This window comes from Suricata suricatta, chromosome 7, assembly GCF_006229205.1.
Source record: "Suricata suricatta isolate VVHF042 chromosome 7, meerkat_22Aug2017_6uvM2_HiC, whole genome shotgun sequence".
Lineage (NCBI taxonomy): Eukaryota > Metazoa > Chordata > Mammalia > Carnivora > Herpestidae > Suricata > Suricata suricatta.
The window spans coordinates 2,654,531-2,664,231 of NC_043706.1; positions in this window are offsets into that span (position 1 = coordinate 2,654,531).

Below are 9,701 nucleotides of genomic sequence, written 5' to 3' on the forward strand. Positions count from 1 at the left end.
CCAGATTCTCTAAGGTCTGGGTGAGGGCGGGCCTGGAAATTTGCATGTCTAATGAATGCTTAGGTAATGATATCAGGAGACCGAACCTCAGAGACTGCTGGGCTAATATTTCAGAGAAAGATGTTTTGCTGAGATCTTATCTTTCATCTCCATCCATGAGAACTATAATTCAAAGGGAAAATGGAAGCAAAACACTTAAAGAATAGATTGAAGTATGAGAAGACATTCCCCAGTGTAATGCGTTCATAATTTGAAGTCTGAATTTATAATATACTGGACTGCCAGAGATTAATTTTGATATGATCCCAAAGTCAATGTCATTAACCTTTAAAGAATTATAAGAAAATAGATTTAAACCAAAGTGATGGAAATTGAGGAATTTCACAATTTAAAAAGTGAGCTAGTAATTGATGCAATACATCATATAAGTTCTATAATGATGTATAACAAAATTCTACAAATATTTTACTAACAGTTTTTGAATACTTTAAAGTATTTATTATGGGTCAATATTTATTAATATAAATACATGAGATATATATGATATGTTAACATAAATATATACTATATAAATAATTATTCACATTATTAATAGTAGTGTATAATAGAAATAATTGTTTTGATTCTTTATATATTATCTTATGAACTATATTATTTATTGTTTATTGTAATATACTATTCAATGTATTTAATATATTTTAATGTATTTAATAAATTACTTTAAATATATATGATAAATAAGTAGAATCCATTCTGGATTTCTTTAGAATAAAAAATACTAAACTACCTTTACCCGTCTTTAGAGAGGTGCTAGACTGGTATTGTAAGGGCAGGTTAGGTATGTAGACGGACCCAGACTCCTGAGTAGAAGGTGCCCACTCCTCATAGTGTTATGTAATGTGCAGCAGTAGTGACCATGGTGGTAAAACATTCTATTTGCTCTCATCTGTGGGGAGACTGGACTGGATGGGGGACCGGCGCCAGGGCGGTGATAGGATTCACCCGAGGCAGAACAAAAGCGACAGAATCTTACCAAGTACACTGAGGGGAGTGGTGGGCATGACCGCAGGGCAGAAGCCATGTGCTGGGAGGTGGTGGTGAGGGGCCAAGGTCATAGAGTCAGGGGGCTTGGGGATGTATGGAACTTTCCCTTTTGTGGTAACTGTGTGCCTGGTTGTAAGTAGCCCATTGGTTACTTGGGGGCTATGGCCATTTCAAGGGGAATCATTTGATGAGTCTGTTTGAATTCAGCTCACTCAGAATTGGGGGTAGAAGGTGACCCCTTTTGCCTTGCTCAGGGTTCTATGGCCTAAAGGTGGCCTCTACACTATTGCTTGTAAAACCTCAATTGAAATGTGATTATAAGACCCTACCACTCTGGAAGGAAGCACAGGAATCAGATATATTTATCCTAGTAGAATGCGGACTGATCAACAAGCTGTATGAGTGTAAAGGTGACAGACAGACTAGATTAAAAAGGAGAGGAACTGGGGCACCTGGGTGACTCAGTTGGTTAAGCATTGGACTATGGCTCAGGTCACGATCTCATGGTTAGTGGGTTCGAGCCTTGTGTTGGTCTCTGTGCTGACAGTTCGAAGGCTGGAGCTGCTTCGGATTCTATGTCTCCCTCTCTCTCTCTGCACCTCCCCCACTCATGCTCTGTTTATGTCTCAATAATAAATAAACGTAAAAAGTTTTTACATAGAAATAAAATAAAATAAAAGGGACAGGAAATGAAAGAAACTCATACCAAACCAAACTGAGATAAACTGCTAACTCTACGGAAGTTTGAAAGAAAATGAAAAGTTAGAGGCAAGAATTAAATGGGTGAAATTGAACATAAATTACTGCAGAGGTACTTACTGCTTATTGTATACTACAGGAAAGTAGAAATATGAGTAACAGTGACTTCCAGAAAGTCCCAACTGGGAACATGGGTCAATAAAGCGCTAAGTTTTGGCTTCATTATTGACCTCTGTTCCAGGGCTTGAAAGAAACCCATTATTAAACGGAGAGCCTTCTACAGAACAGGGTGTGGCGGGAAGGGAGGGCTCCCCCATGTGGGCCAGTTTGGCTTCTTGGCTGTTTTCATTAAAAATTACTTAAGGAGCACCTGACTGGCTGAGTTTGTGAGTTCGAGTCCCATGTTGGGCTCTCTGCTGACAATGTGGAGCCTGCTTGGGATCTTCTGTTCCCCTGTCCCCTCTGTCCCTCCCTGTCCCATTCCCGTGCATGCTCTCCCTCTCTCACAAGTAAAAAAAAAAAGTTACTTGAGAGGCAGCCTTTGCAAGAAGCACACTCTGACCCTCTCTGTCCCCTGAAAGCAGAAGTTAATCTCCCACGTGAAAGGTCCCTCCCTGGACCAGAGGTAGACACACATCCTTATCCCCAGAGATGGGGATCCTGGGCCAGCGAGGCTGTATAAACAGCCCTTGTTACTCCTTACTCATTACTACCTGAGCCCAAACAGAAGTTCAGAACTCCTCACTACTTGAAGCTCCCAAAGTGAAGTGTTTGTTGTCTTGTAAATTCATCACAGATGCATTGTCTCTTTGTCTAAAAAGTATAAACACTGTCTGCCTTGGTCATGTCTTTAGGGATAAGTTTCATAATTGAGCCACTCCGTGTACAGGTAATACAACTTGGGTGGGGTTTTTTTTTCCTTGTTATTCTGTCTCATGTCGGTGTAATTCCTAGTCTAGCTGGAAGATCTTGAGTGTAGAGAACTCAAGCAGCAAGCAGAGGTGCCTGGGTGGCTCAGTCTGTTAAGTGTCCAACTTTGGCTCAGGTCATGGTCTCATGGTTTGTGGGTTGGAGCCCTGTGTCTGGCTCTGTGCTGACAGCTCAGAGCCTGGACCTGCTTCAGATCCTCTGACTCCCTGTCTCTCTGCCCCTCCCCTGCTCATGCTCTGTCTCTCTCTCACTAGCTCTCTTAGAAGTGATTAAAATATCAGCAGGCTGAGTATACTGTATTGAGCATGTATATTTGTGGTAATATAATTATTATTAACAATAGACATAAAAGTAAATCACAAAAGTAAATGTGACAGAGTGATAGTGTCTACATTTAAGTTACATGCAAATACACAAATTCAATTGTCTTCCGAATTATTACCTCTACAGTTCTAATGTTAATTCAACTTTTAAAAACTATATCGAATATATCAACTGCTCATATCTGCACAGAAGAGTTTAATTTCTCTACCAACTGTTCCCCACTGCTGAATTAAATGTATGTATTGAAAAACTATATAATTTTTCTTCTTTTGTTTCAAACAGGAAAGTGTATATTGTGTATATAGTTTAAAAATTCTTATAAGAAATACTGATGAGGTGAGGTAGGGGTAGGAATAAACCTGGATTCTTGTTAGTTTTATTAAAAATCTAAGAAAAATCTCAGTTAACGTTATGTTTCTTCATTCAAAGGTTTTTGGCCAAATAGCCCTGAGTGGTAGAGGTGGCCTAGTAGGTTGAATGATGAGACCCAAAAGTGTTTTCACCTTGTAATGCCCAGAACCCTTGATGTTACCTTGTGTGCAAATGATATGATTGAGTCACAACCCTTTTTTAAATGTTATTTTTAATGTCTATTTTGGGGTGTCAGTGAGGGGCATAAAGAGAGGGAGACAGAGAATCTGAAGCAGACTACAGGCCCTGGGCTGTCACAGAGCCCAATGCAAGACTTGAACTGATGAACCATGAGATTTTGACCTGAGCTAGAGTAGGACCCTTAACTGACAGAGCCAATAGGTGCCCCCTATTTTAGGTTTATTTATTTATTTTGAGAGAGACAGAGACAGTATGAGTGGGAGAGTGCAGAGAAAGGGGGGGATAGAGAATCCCAAGCAGACTTTGCACAGTCAACAAGGGCCCCTTCTGGGGCTTGATCTCATGCACCATGAGATCATGACCTGAGCTGAAATCAAGCGTCAGACTCTTAACCCCTGAGTTAAGAATCTAGAGAGGTGGTATTTGTCCTGGACTATCTGGGTGGGCTTTAAATGCACCACAGCTGTACTCCTAAGAGAGGGGCAGCGGGAGGGTGGACTGGGGCACACAGAGAAGTGGGAAAGCAGAGGAGAGACCACAGTGATATGACAAGTCAAGGAATGCCAAGGTGTGCCAGCAACTCCTGGAAAGAAAAGAACAAGGAACAGACCTCCCCTGACCTCCACAGCTTCCAGAGGGAGACGATGACCTCACTGACAGCTTGGATTCAGACTCTGGCTTCCAGATCTGTGAGAGAAGCAGTTTCTGTATTTGAAGCCACCAAGTTTTGGACAGTTTGTTATGGCGGCTCCAGAAACAAGCGTGATGTCTTCACTGTGTAGAATTTCTGGGCCAAAGGGAGCTTCTGAGTCACGTAGTCCCCTTTCCCTCTAGTGCATGAAATCCCGATCTGCACGGAGATGTTTATCCAATCAAGTCTTATCACTTTTTCCAGTGTAGCTTGTACTCAGCTGTTTCCTGAGAAGACACAAAAGCACAGGCTATTTACTCTCCTCCTCTCCCCCCACCCTCAAGGTAAGATGTGTGACATTCCTCAGGCTCTGCTGGCTACCCAGGAACAAAAGAAAGGGGAAAACAAATGATTAACAGATAGAGATCACAGTCACATAGGACATAGTCTCCATCCAATTGCAAATGTCTTAGTAAATGACAAGAAAAAGGCAATCTTATCAATAGCCTCATCTCCAGAAACCTATAGACTCAGTCTCCTGAAGCCCCAACAGGACCCTCCCATCCAGAGTGATGTGGAGAACAAAGACGAAAGAAATGGCAGGTGACATTGTTATGCCAAATTCAATATAGTCCCAAAAAACCAGAGACCACTGGGGAGACCAAATCATGCATTCAAAAGCATGTGAGCTCGGGCTCACAGACTTCACCAGCACAGTGGATCCGTGCTGAGAGCCCCGAACAAGGGCTGAGCAGGGTTCTTATGGGGTTTGGGAAGGGGGAGTCACAGGAAATTGTGACACAGGTACAGTGATCCAATCATTAAAGTATAACATCATTGGCAGCAACTTTAACCATACACATTGATTAGAGTGTTCGTTACTTTTGGTGGGACCCAATCACAACATTTAAAATATTAACCAATTACAGAGTGGACCCAGGACTCTCACTCTATCTCTAGGCCTACCCTTGGGAATGTTAAGCATTTTAGCTGGCCGCTTCTGATTGGGTGTTACTGGGATGGTCCCTGGTTGAGCAATCTGTACCCTGTTATTGTCTGATGATTTTAAGAAACCGACACCTAGGCCTCCATGGTCAGAGGGGAAACTTGAAGCCTGTCATAGTGTCAGTTTGGTTCAGACATGTGTCCTTTCAACATTACATTTGTTAATAACCTGCAGCCCACTGACAAGTACTGGAGGCCAATACAGATAGGACATTTCTCTAGGAGCCCCTCCCACACTCATGCTATTCCCTTGCTAGAGGGGAAACAACCTAGTGTGACCAGAGCAAGGCCTCAGGTATCTTAGGAGACCTCATTAGCATATGAAAGCCATCTGGAGGCCTCCCTTTGGACTTCACCTCCCCATCTCCATCACATACACCCCACCACTCCTCACAACCCTCTGCCCATGGGTCCGTCCTCATGGTTTAATAACATCACCTTTGGCACCAAAGACAGCTCAAGAACTCTTTCCGGGCCAGCAGCTCCGAGTCCCCACCACTCCAACATCTCATCCCATAGGACATTTCCCCAAACACTTGGCTATATCTACCGTTTTCCTTTGGCCTGCTTTTGTCCCTTTGGTGATGAACAGAAATGGATATGACAAATGTGGGATAACTGATGCGGTAGAAGCAAACAAACCCTGCCCTTGATAGGAATACATTATGTTATAAGATGGCCGACGGGACTGATGGGGAGCTCCAGTCTCTGCCCCCAGACTCTCCTTCTGGGTTCTTCTTCCTGTCCCGCTTGCCGGGTGTGCCAACTTGCCACTGATGGGGAAGCCTGTCCCCTATGCTTATGCTTGGGTCTCAGATCTTTGGAGAGACCATCTCCCCAGAGCCCCTCGATGTCAACAAACCTCCCATCCTCCAAGATCACCGAGTGCCCCTTGGTTCTTCCACCAGCGATCCAGGCTGCTTCCCAGGCACTGACACATTCTGTCTGAACCGCTCCAAGGCTGTCTCAGTATCTACCTACCTATGAAATCTCTCTCATAGGACAAGAGTCATAATCACAGGATTATTGCAGAAATAATCCTTTCAGAGGACAGCAGGGCATCTGTCTGGATAATAGATTCAGCAGACCCTTCCCCATTTCAGGACCTGGAGAGGTGGACATTGCTTGGTAATTTCTATGTTTTAGGACTTCTGAAACAGTTTCAGTTTATACACACTCGATATATCCTGCAGAATCAATATTACTCTCTTTTTATTTTCTTTACTCCTCATTTTCTTTTCAAATTGTAATTTGGTTCATTTAAATCACAACCTGTTGAAAATAAATAAGTTACTGCCTGTTTAAAACATTGTAAAAAAATTCACACAGTAGTACAATTTTGCCCTGACCATCCCATCCTTACTTCCATTCTGTTCAGAAACAATCACTGCTACTAATTTCAAAAAAATGTTTCATGTACACAAAGTCTTAATTTCTTTTCTTTTCCAGGTTTTCTTCATGCCCTCCCTCATTTTCTCCCTTGGGCTATTGCCCTCTGAGTGTCTCCAGTTATTCACGCTACTTACTTAAGAAGTTGCCTTTGGTTTTATTCAACAGAAAAACAAATATGTGTTCTCACGAAATTTTGTCAGACAATACATTTCAAAAATCATGTTCAGGATAATTTAAATCATTATTTTACAGTAGTTGACCATGTTATGTCCATCTTTCTGCATTTTGTTTGCTCAATCAGCAATACCTCAGGATACGTCTCCTTACCATTTGTTAGAGCCATCATTACTTATTTGAGATGGATGAATATTCCCCATCCTGTGACTATATAATTATTTAGTGAGTTTCCTATTAAAGGCCTGTGTATTTTTCTCCATTGTCAGCCATTAAACATTGTCACATGAAGCATTACTGTCCATTTGTCCTTATATACTATTCGATTTCTTGCTTTCTTTTATTTTCCCAGAAGTTGACTTAATTATTTTGAAATAGAGAGAGAGCATATGGAAGGGGCAGAGAGAGACGGAGAGAATCCCAAGCCGGCTGCCTGCTGTCAGCACGGAGCCCCAGTGAGGGACTCAAACTCACAAACCATGAGATCTTGACCTGAGCCCAAAGCAAGAGGCAGAAGCTTAATTGACTGAGCCACCCGGGTGCCACTCTTAGATTTCTATGAGAGAGATTCTAAGGAGGGACAGCACAAGTCTGAGAATATGGAGGATTTAAAGGTCATTGTCCATTTTCCCCCCAGGAAGCCAGGAATACTTTGCATTTCCTCCACGAATCTGTGAGGAGCCTTTCCCCTTCTTTCTCATCAGTGATAGACTTCACGTCTCCCTCAGCTTGACACGGTGAGAATGAAGGATTGTATCGTCGCTGTCTCAATATATTCTTCTCTATTTGAGAATTTGGTCATATTTTCTTATATTGGTCATTTGGATTTACTTAATCTCTACATTTTGATTTCCTACAATTTGTCCATTTCCTAGAGAGCTGTGTGGTGGGTCCTCAAATTGGATAAAAACTTGTGCTTTTTTTTCTACTTAATAGATCCTAATTACTTTTTGAAAATTATAAATACATGCTTGTCAAATCTATTCATCTGGAAAAGAAATAAAAATGAGCCTACATCTTATAGTCAATAAAAAACAAAAATACCTTGCTAGATTAAATATTGCAATATAAAAAAAAATTGAATCTTACAAGACCAGCTATGTAATCTTCAATCCAAGAAGAGCTTAGTCATTAAGCCTAGAAAATCTCAAATCCATGAAAGATTAGGGATGTTTTGACTCAAAGTTAATTGATTCTCCTAATTTTAAAAACTAATTTATGTAAAAATGTATTATAAAACAAGTTAATAAAGCAGTGTTCTAAAGGTAAATAGAGGTCTATTTAGAGAATTTGCTAGTGGAAAAAGGAATTCCATCCTGACTGAAGTAACTGCATGCCTTCAGAAAACTCATGAGTAGTTGGCAAAAGAGAAGAATTCCCCATTCAATAGCACAACATCAAACTTTCTTTGATAAGGTACTTTAGTCCCCATTGTCATGACTTCTGTCTAGAAAACCTTGAGGCTCTGGTCCCTAGAGGAAGTTTGCTGAGCAAATCAAGAGCAGAGAGATCTCCTCTCTGTCTCTTCCCATTGGGTATGTGGATCATGACTATAAACAGGGGGGCAGAGTTGGCAGTTCAATGTTTGAGGCTCTGCCAGAGACCAGAACAAACACCAGTATTGACAGAGGTAGACCAGCATACTTCGATCTGATTCTTGCAAAACTGGGTAGGAAAAAATCTCCAAAAATCACTGCTGATGCACCAATTCCAGAGGCTGTGATGGCAGAACAGCACAGTCCAGTCATCTGTGATCCTTCCTCCTCATCTTCCAGTGAATTCTGAATGGAAACCTCATGAGCCATATTGAGCATCACTAAAAGAAATTGAATGAATTTTATGATATCAGCCACACAATTAAATAGCATATGAAGACGTCACTGTACCCGTGAACTTTAATTCTACTTGAATTCAAGCCTTCTTGGACACAAAAATAATTTGACCTATCTCCAACACTTAAAATGGAGGTAAGTAGAATAAGGTCAAAAAATTACTGAGCTTGCCACAAATTACTTTGTAATACACTTACATGCTTAGTATGCTGTATACTATGATATACTTATTACTGAGTATCATGTTACTTATACTTGGTAGAATTTGAGTGTTCTAAACACTCATTCCATGGACTGTTTATATTTCATGTCTCAGCCAAGACCAAACGATCCACTAGGAAAAATATGATTCATCTGCTTCAGCCCTTTATGTATAATGTTACTTTCAATATGTTTGGAATCTCTACGGGAAATAAGAACTTTAGGCAGGTCAGTCCTGGGTTCTCATCTTCAGTTTGCTATTTCCTAGCTGTAGACCGAGGGCAAGGAAGGTCTCTGAGCATATATGTTTAGTTTCTGATGACAAAATTAATCTTTCCTGGTCAGGAGACAATTTTAGCAAACTTCTCTGTATAGTATGCTGAGCCTAACAATAACGCATTAGCGCGGGAACAATTACTTCTAGTGTTCATGCTTATACTCTGGCAACAACTGGTCTCTATGTGTATTTGGAAGCCTAACTCTTAGGGCATATTAGATGACTTAAGAAACCACAAAAGTAAACAGGTTTTATGTCCAAAGGAAATATCAACTCCACAATGCTAAACAGGATAAAACTGACATCTCAAGCAATTAACTGTTACCCCCAACTATCCGACGACATCCTGGCAGATGTGGGACAAAAACTCTTGTTACCTCTCTTGTCTTGATCCTCTGTCCACACTGTAACTTACAGAGATGCTTCCAACACTCTTCATACCTTATCTTTTTGGATGTTCAGGCTCAGATAGGGGATGAGAGGGTTCCACGGAGAGATGACCAAGAGAAGGTCCACCAATGTACAGGGTTAAAGAGACATGATGATCGGTGTTCATCTGGGCAAGTGTTCTGCGCTCTGGGGTAAGGCATCCAAGAGCATCACAGATGAAGTTTGCCAGGATCCCCTCAGCAGCTTCTAA